The sequence below is a fragment of the Oncorhynchus nerka genome, linkage group LG2 (assembly GCF_034236695.1).
Source record: "Oncorhynchus nerka isolate Pitt River linkage group LG2, Oner_Uvic_2.0, whole genome shotgun sequence".
Taxonomy (NCBI): domain Eukaryota; kingdom Metazoa; phylum Chordata; class Actinopteri; order Salmoniformes; family Salmonidae; genus Oncorhynchus; species Oncorhynchus nerka.
The window spans coordinates 93,366,524-93,381,862 of NC_088397.1; the positions used below are offsets into that span (position 1 = coordinate 93,366,524).

Genomic DNA, 15,339 nt, shown 5'->3' on the forward strand with positions numbered 1-15,339 from the left:
TCTGCATTTCCATACACGAGTGAGTCCTCAGATCTGCATACATGGCTAACAAGCGTGGGTACATCCTTACATACGTGACATTGCCTTATTGTATTGACAATAATGCCAGGAAATTCTGACAGAGATATCGAACCATGCTTAATAACAGAGAGAGTGAATGTTCAATTTTTTTTAATCTCCTTGACTTCAGCAAAACTTGTTCAAACTTGGGAACATCAAACATTCAGCCTATAGACGCTATGGATGATCTAGTCTAGAAGTAGGGAACATCAAACATTCAGCCTATAGAGGCTATGGATGATCCAGTCTAGAAGTAGGGGATATCAAACATTCAGCCTATAGAGGCTATGGATGATCCAGTCTAGAAGTAGGGGATATCAAACATTCAGCCTATAGACGCAATGGATGATCCAGTCTAGAAGTAGGGGATATCAAACATTCAGCCTATAGAGGCTATGGATGATCCAGTCTAGAAGTAGGGGATATCAAACATTCAGCCTATAGACGCAATGGATGATCTATTCTAGAAGTAGGGACATCAAACATTCAGCAGGTGGTTTGCACACAGTGATGCGTTGTGCAGACCTCACTACCCTCTGGAGAGCCTTACGGTTGTGGACGGAGCAGTTGCCGTACCAGGCGCTGATACAGCGCAACAGGATGCTGTCGATTGTGCATCTGTAAAGGTTTGTGAGTGTTTTTCGTGACAAGCTAAATTTCTTCAGCCTCCTTAGGTTGCGCCATCTTCACAACGCTGTCTGTGTGGGTGGACCAATTCAGTTTGTCTGTGATGTGTACCGAGGAACTTAAAACTTTCCACCTTCACTTCTGTCCCATCGATGTGGATAGGGGTATGCTCCCTCTTCTGTTTTGTTGACGTTGAGTGAGAGGTTATTTTCCTGACACCACATTCCGAGGGCCCTCACCTCCTCCCTGTAGGCCATCTCGTTGTTGTTGGTAATCAAGCCTACCACTGTAGTGTCGTCTGCAAACTTGATGATTGAGTTGCAGACGTGCATGGCCACGCAGTCGTGGGTGAACAGGGAGTACAGGAGAGGGCTGAGAACACACCCTTGTGGGGCCCCAGTGTTGAGAATCAGCAGGGTGGAGATGTTGTTTCCTACCCTCACCACCTGGGGGTGGCCCTTCAGAAAGTCCAGGACACGGTTGCACAGGGCGTGGTCGAGACCCAGGATCTCGAACTTAATGATGAGTTTGGAGGGTACTATGATGTTAAATGCTGAGCTGTCTTCGATGAACAGCATTCTTACATAGGTATTCCTCTTGTCCAGATGGGTTAGGGCAGTGTGCAGTGTGATTGTGTTGTCTGTGGACCTATTGGGGGGGTAAGCAAATTGGAGTGCGTCTAGGGTGTCAGGTAGGGTGGAGGTAATATGATCCTTGACTAGTCTCTCAAAGCACTTCATGATAACGGAAGTGAGTGCTACGGGGCAATAGTCGTTTAGCTCAGTTACCTTAGCTTTCTTGGGAACAGGAACAATGGTGGCACTCTTGAAGCATGTGGAAACAGCAGACTGGGATAGGGATTGATTAAATATGTCCGTAAACACACCAGACAGATTCTCTCTGACCAAGGCTCTTCTCCCCAGATTGCTCAGTTTGGCCAGTCGGCCAGGAAGAGTCTTGGTGGTTCCAAACTTCTTCCATTTAAGAATGATGGAGGCCACTGTTTAGGTATCCGTCCCCAGATCTGTGCCTTGACACAATCCTGTCTCGGAGATCTATGTTCAATTCCTTCAACATCATGGCTTGGTTTTTCCACTGACATGCACTGTCAACAGTGGGACCTAATATAGACAGGTGTGTGCCTTTCCAAATCATATCCAATAAATTGAATTTACCACAGGTGGACTCCAATCAAGTTGTAGAAACATCTCAAGGATGATCAACTGAAACAGGATGCACCTGAGCTAAATTTCGAGTCTCATAGCCAATGGACTGAATACTTTTGTAAAATTTTTTATACATTTATACACTATGGTGTATTGTGTGTAGATTTAAGAGGAAAACATTTAATTTAGTACATTTTATAATAAGGCTGTAACTGTCTCGTTCTGACCTTAGTTCTTTCGTTATGGCTTTGTTTTAGTATGGTCAGGGCGTGAGTTGGGTGGGTTGTCTATGTTAGTTTTTCTATGATTTGCTATTTCTGTGTTTGGCCTGGTATGGTTCTCAATCAGAGGCAGCTGTCAATCGTTGTCCCTGATTGAGAACCATATTTAGGTAGCCTGTTTTCTATTGTGTTTGGTGGGTGATTGTTTTGTGTTTTCTGTTGTGTGTCTGCACCAGCCAGAACTGTTTTCGGTCGTTTCTCTGTGTTATTTTGTTATGTCCGTGTTGATTTAATAAATATGGAAACATACCACGCTGCACCTTGGTCCTCACCTTCTTCCACCGACGACGACCGTTACAGTAACATAACAAAATGTGGAAAAATTCAAGGCGTCCGGAGTACTTTCTGTATACACAACTTTACATGATGTGAACAGTGTTACCACATTACACTGAGGGATTTATTGACACTTGTCAAAAGCAACATGGTTTTATGTGCAGCAGTTTAAAAGGTTCTTGTTTAAATAAAAAAATAACCTACAAGTAATATGATCACTATTGCTGCACAAATAGGTGTAGATAAACATAAAATGTACTATCTTTTCAATATATCACAAAATGTTTCTGCGTTTTTTATTGTATTATTTTATTATTTTGAACACTTTGGAACTGTGTGTTGACATTATGTATTATTTTATATTATATATTATATTTATTTATTATTTATCCACGTCTTGTGAAGAGGAATCAGCGACAGCATCATTTTCAACTTAATTTTTAAGAATGTACAGCGCCTTCAGAAAGTTTTCACACTGCATGACATTTTCCACATGTTGTCGTATCACTGGCCTGTACACAATACCCTGTCAAATTGTCGCAATGGAATTATATTTCTGTAAAAGAAAATATACAAATTAATTAAAAATGAAAAGCTGGAATGTCTTGAGTCAATAAGTATTCAACCCGTTTGTTATGGCAAGCCTAAATACTGTAAGTTCAGAAGTATAAATATGCTGAACAAGTGACATACTGTAATAAGTTGCATGGACTCGCTCTGTGTGCAATAGTAGTTTTAACATGATTTTTGAATGACTACCTCATCTTTGTACCCCTAAACATACAATTATCTGTAAAAATCCCTAAGTCAAGCAGTGCATTTCAAACAAAGATTCAACCACAAAGATCAGGTAGATTTTTCAATGCCTCGCTAAGAAGGTCACCTATTGGTAGATGGGTAACAATAATAAATAACATAACATAAATACAGACATTGAATATCCCTTTAAACATGGTGAAGTAATTATTTATACTTTGGCAGTGGTGGAAAAAGTACCCATTTTAATTAATAGAAGTAAAGATACCTTAATAGAAAATTAATCAAGTAAATGTTCTGGGATAATGGATGAATGCCAAGTATGTTTGTATGGTTTATGTTCTGGGATAATGGATGAATGCCAAGTATGTTTGTATGGTTTATGTTCTGGGATAATGGATGAATGCCAAGTATGTTTGTATGGTTTATGTTCTGGGATAATGGATGAATGCATGCTTGCTAAGTATGTATGGTTTATGTTCTGGGATAATGGATGAATGCCAAGTATGTTTGTATGGTTTATGTTCTGGGATAATGGATGAATGCATGCTTGCTAAGTATGTATGGTTTATGTTCTGGGATAATGGATGAATGCATGCTTGCTAAGTATGTATGGTTTATGTTCTGGGATAATGGATGAATGCATGCTTGCTAAGTATGTATGGTTTATGTTCTGGGATAATGGATGAATGCATGCTTGCTAAGTATGTATGGTTTATGTTCTGGGATAATGGATGAATGCATGCTTGCTATGTATGTATGGTTTATGTTCTGGGATAATGGATGAATGCATGCTTGCTAAGTATGTATGGTTTATGTTCTGGGATAATGGATGAATGCATGCTTGCTAAGTATGTATGGTTTATGTTCTGGGATAATGGATGAATGCATGCTTGCTAAGTATGTATGGTTTATGTTCTGGGATAATGGATGAATGCATGCTTGCTAAGTATGTATGGTTTATGTTCTGGGATAATGGATGAATGCATGCTTGCTAAGTATGTATGGTTTATGTTCTGGGATAATGGATGAATGCTAAGTATGTATGGTTTATGTTCTGGGATAATGGATGAATGCTAAGTATGTATGGTTTATGTTCTGGGATAATGGATGAATGCTAAGTATGTATGGTTTATGTTCTGGGATAATGGATGAATGCTAAGTATGTATGGTTTATGTTCTGGGATAATGGATGAATGCATGCTTGCTAAGTATGTATGGTTTATGTTCTGGGATAATGGATGAATGCATGCTTGCTAAGTATGTATGGTTTATGTTCTGGGATAATGGATGAATGCATGCTTGCTAAGTATGTATGGTTTATGTTCTGGGATAATGGATGCTTGCTAAGTATGTATGGTTTATGTTCTGGGATAATGGATGAATGCATGCTTGCTAAGTATGTATGGTTTATGTTCTGGGATAATGGATGAATGCATGCTTGCTAAGTATGTATGGTTTATGTTCTGGGATAATGGATGCTTGCTAAGTATGTTCTGGGATAATGGATGAATGCATGCTTGCTAAGTATGTATGGTTTATGTTCTGGGATAATGGATGAATGCATGCTTGCTAAGTATGTATGGTTTATGTTCTGGGATAATGGATGAATGCTAAGTATGTATGGTTTATGTTCTGGGATAATGGATGAATGCTAAGTATGTATGGTTTATGTTCTGGGATAATGGATGAATGCTAAGTATGTATGGTTTATGTTAGGCAGTGGTGGAAAAAGTTTTAAATAATGAAGTAAAAGTAAAGATACCTTAATAGAAAATGAATCAAGTAAAAGTGAAAGTTGCCCAGTAAAATACTACTTGATTAAAAGTCTACAAGTATCAAAAGTAAATGTCATTGCTAAAATATACTTATTAAAGTAAAAGAAAAGTATAAATCATTTCATATTCTTTATATTAAGCAAACTAGACGTCAACATTTCCTTAATTATTATTTTTAAAAACATTTAGATAGCCAGGGGCACACTCCATTTACAAAGTTAAGCATGAAGCATCAAGGATGTTCTCTTGATAAGTGTGTGAATTGGACCATTTTCTTGTCAACATGTAATGATTACTTTTGGGTGTCAGGGAAAATGTATGGAGTAAAAAGTACATCATTTTCTTGAGGAACGTAGTGAAGTAAAAGTAAAAGTTGTCAAACATATTAAAGATACAGATAACCCCAAAAATGACTTAAGTAGTACTTTAAAGTATTTTTACTGAAGTACTTTACATCACTGCACTTTGTACGGTCTATCAATATACCCAGTCACAACAAACATACAGGTATTCTTCCTAGCTCAGTAGCCAGAAAGGAAGGAAACCACTTATGTGACTTTAAAACAGTTACAGAGTTTAATGCTGTGATAGGAGAAAACTGTAGATGGATCAACAACATTGTAGCTATTCCATAATACGAACTTAAATGACAGCGTGAAAAGAAGGTATCCTGTACATAATAAAAATATTCATATACATAAATTCTGTTTGCGATAAGGCACTAAAGTTAAACTGCAAAGAATATGGCAAATCAATTAACTTTATGTCCTGAATACAAAGCATTATGTTTGGGGCAAATCCAACACAACTCATCACTGAGAACTACTCTACATGTTTTCAAGCATTGTGGTGGCTGCATCATGTTATGGACATGCTTGTCATCAGCAAGGGCTAGGGAGTTGTTTAGGATAAAAAATAAATGGAATTGAGCTAAGCACATGCAAGATCCTAGAGGAGACAAATTCATCTTTCAGCAGGACAATAACCTAAAACATCAATCCAAATATACACTGTTGCTTACCAAGTCAACATTGAATGTTCCTGAGTGGCCAAGATACAGTTTTGACTTAAATTCTCTTGAAAATCTATGGCAAGAAAATGTCTCTCTAGAAATGATCAACAAACAACTTGACAAAGCTTGAAGCATTTTTAAAAAGAATAATGCATAAATATTGTACAATCCTGTTGTGCGTAGCTCTTAGAGATTTACCCAGAAAGACTCACAGCTGTAATCACTGCCAAAGGTGATTCCAACATGTATTGACTCAGGGGTTTGAATACTTATGTAAATTAGATGTTTTTGTGTGTACATGTGTGAGAAAAAACATTGATTTAATCCATTTTGAATTCAGGCTGTAACACAACAAAATGTGTAATAAATCAAGGGGTATGAATACTTTCTGAAGGTACTGTAAATTGAATTTAACATTTAACATCCAATGATATTGTACTTTCAACATTTAACATCCAATGATATTGTACTTAAATCACGTTAAAAAAACCTGCCGAATGAGTCCAAAAATATGCTGTATATTGAATTATTTTGATACCAGAAACAAATCAAATCAATATTCATATTACAGGTCACCAGAACAAACGTCTACTTCCGTCACAAGACAAATAATATTTGTATATTTCAAACAGTTTTTACACATCTGGTCATTTCAGTTAATGGAGTTCAGAGTTATCAGTATGGGAAGATGTAAATAAACTAAGGAAGGTTTGAGATTATTTCACCATTTGTCCATTCCAGTCTGGTCTCTTGGCTTTATCGTGAACAAAAACTATTTAAGAAAGAGCTCCTTTAGCTGTAAATTTCAACAAGATGATATGTTTTCAATTAGCCCTTTGATCTCTCTTGATTTAATGTCCGGAGAGAAGAAGCATTAATCTGTAAACACTGTACATTAGTAAAGGAGAAGAGGACTTAAACTACTTTACACCACTGATTATCTCACCAATAGACTTCTATCTGTTTTAACTTTTAACATCTCCTACTTACAGCCACGTAAGTTACTTTAAAAGACAAATTTAACTTTTATTTCACTACATTCCAAAAGAAAATAAATGTACATTTTACTCCATACATTTTCCCTCACACCAAAAAGTATGCGTTACACGTTGACAGGAAAATGGTACAATTCACACACTTATCAAGAGAACATCCCTGTTCATCACTACTGCGTCTGATCTGGCGGCCTCACCAATGCTTTATTTTCATTATGTCTGAGTGTTGGAGTGTGCCCCTGGCTATTGAAATGGTTTATTATTTTACTTTTGATAATAAAGTATATTTAAAACCAAATACTTTTAGACTTTTACTCAAGTAGTAAGTCATTCAGTCCTGCTACACTACAGGGCTGTTTTGCTAGCACAGACTGGAATATGTTGGCTTTGAGGAATACACCACCTCAGTCGTCATCGGCTTCATCAATAAGTGCATCGATGACGTTGTCCCCACAGTGACTGTACGTACATACCCCAACCAGAAGCCATGGATTACAGTCAACATCCGCATCGAGCTAAAGGCTAGAGCTGCCGCTTTCAAGGAGCGGGAGACTAATCAGGATGCTTATAAGAAAACCCCTTATGCCCTCAGACGAACCATCAAACAAGCAAAGTGTCAATACAGAATTAAGATTGAATCCTACTGCACCGGCTGTGATGCTCGTCGGGTGAGGCAGGGATTGAAAACTTTTACGGACTACAAAGGGAAACCTAGACGCGAGCTACCTAGTGACGCGAGCCTACCAGTTGAGCTAAATGCCTTTTATGCTCTCTTCAAGACAAGCAACACTGAAGCATGCACAAGAGCGCCAGCTGTTCTGGATGACAGTGTGATAATGCTCTCGGTAGCCGATGACAACAAAACCTTTAAACAGGTCAACATTCACAAAGCCGCTGCGCCAGATGGATTACCAGGATGTGTACCAAATGTCAAATGTCTTCACTGACTGAGTCTGTAATACCTACATGTTTCAAGCAGACCACCATAGTCCCTGTGCCCAAGACAGTGGCACTCACATCGGTAGCCATGAAGTGCTTTGAAAGGCTGGTCTTGGCTCACATCAACAGCATCCTCCCGGACACCCCAGACCCACTCCAATTTGCATACCGCCCCAACAGGTCCACAGATGATGCAATCTCAATCACACTCCACACTGCCCTTTCTCACTTGGCCCAAAGGAACACCTATGTGAGAATGTTGTTCATTGACTACAATTCAGCGTTTAGACACCATAGTGCCACAAAGTTCATCACCAAGCTAAGGACTCTGGGACTAAACATCTCCCTCTGCAACTGGATCCTGGACTTCCTGATGGGCCGCCCCCAGGTGGTCAGAGTAGGCAACCACAAGTTTGCCACGCTGATCCTTAACACAGGGGCCCCACAGGGGTGTGTACTTAGTTCCCTCCTATATTCCCTGTTCACCCACGACTGCGTGGCCAAACACGCCTCCAACAACATCATCAAGTTTGCTGACGACACAACAATGGTTGGCCTGATCACTGACAACGATAAGACGGCCTATAGGGAGGATGGTATGGAAACTGCTGGGCATCTGACCGTAAGGGTCTACAGAGGGTAGTGCGAATGGCCCAGTACATCACTGGGGCCAAGCTTCCTGCCATCCAGGACCTATATAACAGGCAGTGTCAGAGGAAAGCCAATAAAATTGTCAGAGACTCCTGTCACCCAAGTTATAGACCGTTTTCTCGGCTACCGCACGGCAAGCGGTACCGGAACGCCAAGTCTAGGACCAAAAGGCTCCTCAACAGCTTCTACTCCCAAGCCGTTGGATTGCTGAACAATTCATATAAATCGCCACTGGACAATTTACATTGACCCCCCCCCCCCCGTACATTGCTGCTATTCGCTGTTTGTTTGTTACCTATGCCTAGTCACTTCGCCCCCACCTACATGTACAGATTACCTCAACTAGCCTGTACCCCTGCACCCTGACTCGGTACCGGTGCCCCCTGTATATAGGCTACACATTGACTCTGTACCGGTACCCCCTGTATATAGCCTCCACACTGACTTGGTACCGGTACCCCCTGTATATAGCCTCCACATTGACTCAGTACCGGTACCCCCTGTATATACCCTCCACACTGACTTGGTACCGGTGCCCCCTGTATATAGTCTCCACACTGACTTGGTACCGGTGCCCCCTGTATATAGTCTCCACACTGACTCTGTACCGGTGCCCCCTGTATATAGCCTCCACATTGACTCTGTACTGGTACCCCCTGTATATAGCCTCCACATTGACTCTGTACCAGTACCGCCTGTATATAGCCTCCACATTGACTCTGTACCGGTACCCCCTGTATATAACCTCCACATTGACTCTGTACCGGTACACCCTGTATATAGCCTCCACATTGACTCTGGAGGCTGTATATAACCTCCACATTGACTCTGTACTGGTACACCCTGTATATAGCCTCCACACTGACTGGAGGCCCTATATAGCCTCCACACTGACTCGATACCGTAATACCCTGTATATAGCCTCCACATTGACTCGTTACCGGTACCCCCTGTATATAACCTCCACATTGACTCTGTACCGGTACACCCTGTATATATCCTCCACACTGACTCGGTACCGTAATACCCTGTATATAGCCTCCACACTGACTCGATACCGTAATACCCTGTATATAGCCTCCACATTGACTCGTTACCTGTTCCCCCTGTATGTAGCCTCATTATTGTTAGTCTTATTGAGTTACTTTTTATTCATACTTTATTTTAGCCTACTTGGTAAATCGTTTCTTCTTCTTGAACTGCACTGTTGGTTAAGGGCTTGTAAGTAACCATTTCACGGTAAAGTCTACACTTGTTGTATTCGGCGTATGTGGCAAGTAAAGTTTGAATAGATTTGAGTATTTTACTGTGTGACTTTCACTTTTTTTTGACTGATTTTCTATTACGGTAGCTATACTTACACTCAAGTATGACAGCTGAGTACTTTTTTCACCACTGGAGATAATATTAAAGTACAACAAGTATTTGTGTCTATGAGTGAGATAATATTAAAGTACAACAAGTATTCGTGTCTATGGGTGAGATAATATTAAAGTACAACAAGTATCCGTGTCTATGGGTGAGATAATATTAAAGTACAACAAGTATCCGTGTCTATGGGTGAGATAATATTAAAGGAGAACAAGTATTCGTGTCTATGGGTGAGATAATATTAAAGTACAACAAGTATTCGTGTCTATGGGTGAGATAATATTATAGTACAACAAGTATTCGTGTCTATGGGTGAGATAATATTAAAGTACAACAAGTATTTGCGTCTATGGGTGAGATAATATTAAAGGAGAACAAGTATTTGTGTCTATGGGTGAGATAATATTATAGTACAACAAGTATTCGTGTCTATGGGTGAGATAATATTAAAGTACAACAAGTATCCGTGTCTATGGGTGAGATAATATTAAAGGAGAACAAGTATTAGTGTCTATGGGTGAGATAATATTAAAGGAGAACAAGTAGTTGCGTCTATGGGTGAGATAATATTAAAGGAGAACAAGTATTTGTGTCTATGGGTGAGATAATATTAAAATACAGCAAGTATTTGTGTCTATGGGTGAGATAATATTAAAGTACAACAAGTATTTGTGTCTATGGGTGAGAGATCTAAGGGTGCAAGGTTATAGACATAAAACGATTGAAGAATATGAATTAAACATTAAGCGATTCAGTCCAATGTAAAATGACAGTGAAATACAACTACATGAAGAACTGCTCACAGCCAATCCAATGTCCTTCCACACAGCCCTAATGTACAAGGTGCTATAGAAAATGTAATGGGACATTGTCAAAGAAAATACAAATTGTAGACCCTGACAATCACTGGCACCAATTGGTGGCCTCTCAATAGCTGTTCAGGTGCTGGAACAATAGAGGCTATGGTTGAGAAATGAAGCCAAAATCTTCATCTATATATTCATTGTAGAGGTATGATTGGGTATGAGAGGACTATCAAATCTTTCAAGTATGAATTCAGTTACACACCAGCTGTCCATGAAACAAGACGTAACACCCTTGAGTCACGTCAAGAAAACATGATTTATTAACCAAAGCTACTCCATCAAAAGTGATGTGTTAGGGGAAGGAGTTTTCCTAACCACATCACCCGACCACTGAAAAATGATGGGTATAATTAAGGCACATACTGTATTTCTGTTCAAGGAAAAAAAAAACCTTGCTCTATTCATTAGTTCATTTCATGGATGTTTTCTCCCCCCAATTTATTTAGAAGTAGGTGGCTGGCTGGAGTGACATTATATTCTGTACACCTCCTCCTAGACTGCAGGGAGAGAGGGAGGTGCTGCTGCCCTCCTAGCCTGCAGGGAGAGAGAGGTGCTACTGCCCTCCTAGCCTGCAGGGAGAGCGAGGTGCTACTGCCCTCCTAGCCTGCAGGGAGAGAGAGGTGCTGCTGCCCTCCTAGCCTGCAGGGAGAGAGAGGTGCTACTGCCCTCCTAGCCTGCAGGGAGAGCGAGGTGCTACTGCCCTCCTAGCCTGCAGGGAGAGAGAGGTGCTGCTGCCCTCCTAGCCTGCAGGGAGAGAGAGGTGCTACTGCCCTCCTAGCCTGCAGGGAGAGAGAGGTGCTGCTGCCCTCCTACCATGTAGGGAGAGAGAGGTGCTGCTGCCCTCCTACAATGCAGGGAGAGAGGGAGGTGCTGCTGCCCTCCTACAATGCAGGGAGAGAGGGAGGTGCTGCTGCCCTCCTAGCCTGCAGGGAGAGAGGGAGGTGCTGCTGCCCTCCTACAATGCAGGGAGAGAGGGAGGTGCTGCTGCCCTCCTACCATGTAGGGGGAGAGGGAGGTGCTGCTGCCCTCCTACCATGTAGGGAGAGAGGGAGGTGCTGCTGCCCTCCTACCATGTAGGGAGAGAGGGAGGTGCTGCTGCCCTCCTACCATGTAGGGAGAGAGGGAGGTGCTGCTGCCCTCCTACAATGCAGGGAGAGAGGGAGGTGATGCTGCCCTCCTACAATGCAGGGAGAGAGGGAGGTGCTGCTGCCCTCCTACCATGTAGGGGGAGAGGGAGGTGCTGCTGCCCTCCTACCATGTAGGGAGAGAGGGAGGTGCTGCTGCCCTCCTACCATGTAGGGAGAGAGGGAGGTGCTGCTGCCCTCCTACCATGTAGGGAGAGAGGGAGGTGCTGCTGCCCTCCTACAATGCAGGGAGAGAGGGAGGTGCTGCTGCCCTCCTACAATGCAGGGAGAGAGGGAGGTGCTGCTGCCCTCCTACCATGTAGGGGGAGAGGGAGGTGCTGCTGCCCTCCTACCATGTAGGGAGAGAGGGAGGTGCTGCTGCCGTCCTACCATGTAGGGAGAGAGGGAGGTGCTGCTGCCCTCCTACCATGTAGGGAGAGAGGGAGGTGCTTCTGCCTACACATAGTAGGATTAGCTGCTATTCCTGGGGTGAATCCTTCATATACACAGGAATCAACAACCCCTTTCAACCCTGTCCCCCCTCTGCACCATTCTCCATTACAGTTTTCTTTCTCATTCCTTCTGTTCTAGTTTTTTCTCTCTTTTTTTCTGTCAATCTCTCTCTTTCTCAATTTCTCTGTATCTTCTCCTTGTTTCTTGTTTACCTGTCCTCTGTCTGTCTCTCTGTCACTTCCACAGGAATCAACAACCTTCCAACTCCCCCTCTGTTTATGAGGTCTTGAAGTTGATTGTTTTCTTGTTCACTCTCTCTCTTTCTTTCTTTTCTTTCAATTACCTTTTACACAAACACACACAAACACACACACACACACACGCACACACAGGAACACAAAGCTAGTAAAATTATATCAGGTCCACTATTAGAACCTTGCCCCCTACGGCCTGTTTCCGGGGTCTGTATCCTGTATTTATGTGTCTGTGAGGGTGACAGGAGGGGATGTGATGAACATTCTTGGCCAGCCTCTGGAAGGATTCTCATTATCACAATCCATTATCTTGTCCATCACAGTGACAGAGAGAGAAGAGCCGAGCGGCCGGAGAGAGAAAAGGACATCTGCCACCTAATGTCTGTGTCCTGAGGCCCCGTCTGTCCATCGGACAGGTCTGTGGGCAAGAAAAAACACACCGTGGCCCAGCCGGGACTTTTTCCACCTGGGTCTCAGCTCAGGTGACTGGCTATTTTACCTTGATGTGGGAAGTGGATGGAAACAGCAAAAGGAAAGCACTTGTCCAAAAACAAAGATTCCAATAGAATGTGTTTTTTGCTCTTTTCCCCAACCTTCCCAGGCAATACACAGTAGCGCACAGAGTCACACAGAAGCACACAGAAGCACACAGAAGCACACAGTAGCGCACAGAATCACACAGAAACACATGAGGCATGATAATCTATTTATGTGTAGTGCCTTTTACAATTGACTCTGAATCAGTGGAAATATGGTCTGCTCCAATTCAATGGTTTTGCCACTCGGAATAAACTGTTGTTATGATTATCAATTCACCGTACCCTACACCAACACTGTTGTTCTGATCATCAATTCACCGTACCCTACACCAACACTGTTGTTATGATTATCAATTCACTACCCTACACAACACTGTTGTTCTGATCATCAATTCACCGTACCCTACACCAACACTGTTGTTCTGATCATCAATTCACCCCTACACCAACACTGTTGTTATGATTATCCCTACACCAACACTGTTGTTATGATTATCAATTCACCGTACCCTACACCAACACTGTTGTTATGATTATCAATTCACCGTACCCTACACCAACACTGTTGTTCTGATCATCAATTCACCGTACCCTACACCAACACTGTTGTTCTGATCATCAATTCACCGTACCCTACACCAACACTGTTGTTATGATTATCAATTCACCGTACCCTACACCAACACTGTTGTTATGATTATCAATTCACCGTACCCTACACCAACACTGTTGTTCTGATCATCAATTCACCGTACCCTACACCAACACTGTTGTTATGATTATCAATTCACCGTACCCTACACCAACACTGTTGTTCTGATCATCAATTCGGGGCTCCCGAGTGGCGCATCTGTCTAAGGCACTGCATCTCAGCGCTAGAGGTGTCTTTACAGATCCTTGTTCAATTCCAGGCTGTATCAGAACCGGACATGATTGGGAGTCCTATAGGGCGGCGCACAATTGTCCGGGTTAGGCAGGGGTAGGCCGTCATTATAAATAAGAATTTCTTCTCATCTATCCTGCCTAGTTAAATAAAATCAAACAATTCTACCTGTTATTTCTTTCCTTTCTCTCTAATTTGCATATGGATTTGAGTAATTATCACACTGGTTCTTACCTTAGCAAGATATTCTAAAACACTTAGTTTAAAGGACTGAAGTGAATTAAGAGATGCAGTCTTGTTGGTGTTAGGTCAGAAGAGGTCCAGACCAGACAAATCCTTTACCAGCACATTGATGTTCTGATCATCTCTCCAGCCCTTCCTCTTTCCTCTTTTCCTGTCTCTTCTTTCTCCTCTCCTTTTCTTCATTAGTCATTTAAATGGACTAAACAGAATGAAGAGACACAGTGCACCATAACTGCGTAGCAAATGAAAACGTATTCGTTTCTGGCCTTTACCATTTCATGTATTGTAACATCAAGGCAGGTTTCACTAGAGGACGGTAATAATAATAATATAATAATATATTTATAATAATAAATAATAATAACAATGCTACTTATGTATCTAATTAGACTGCTATAATAACAAAATCAAGCAACTGGTATTCTCTTGCCATTATGTGTCCTGATTGAATGAGGCCTATTGTTTATCCATTATGTTTCCTGATTGAATGAGGCCTATTGTTTATCCATTATGTTTCCTGATTGAATGAGGCCTATTGTTTATCCATTATGTTTCCTGATTGAATGAGGCCTATTGTTTATCCATTATGTGTCCTGATTGAATGAGGCCTATTGTTTATCCATTATGTTTCCTGATTGAATGAGGCCTATTGTTTATGCATTATGTTTCCTGATTGAATGAGGCCTATTGTTTATCCATTATGTTTCCTGATTGAATGAGGCCTATTGTTTATCCATTATGTGTCCTGATTGAATGAGGCCTATTGTTTATCCATTATGTGTCCTGATTGAATGAGGCCTATTGTTTATCCATTATGTGTCCTGATTGAATGAGGCCTATTCATATATTTCCAGGAAATAACCATTCATGGGTGTTTTCAATGATAGGTATGCACTAAATCTGATGAATCACAAGTTTTGCCATTGGAGTCTACCTCGTGCCTCATTTGAAGGTAGAGCTCTCTTTTTCAGTGAAAGGTGTATTCATTTCAGTCATTCAGATGCTAAGTACAAAACCACATCTTAGTGCCATTAAGGAAGCTTCTAACTGAACAGAGAGACTCCT

The 15,339-nt window shown here is 41.4% G+C and overlaps 1 protein-coding gene across 1 annotated transcript in view; it reads right to left on the reverse strand.

Annotated features, from left to right (window-relative positions):
• The window catches only part of grm7 (glutamate metabotropic receptor 7), a 526,754-nt gene that overhangs the window by 338,189 nt on the left and 173,226 nt on the right, over window positions 1–15,339 (reverse strand). The gene's annotated exons all lie outside the window — the stretch shown is intronic.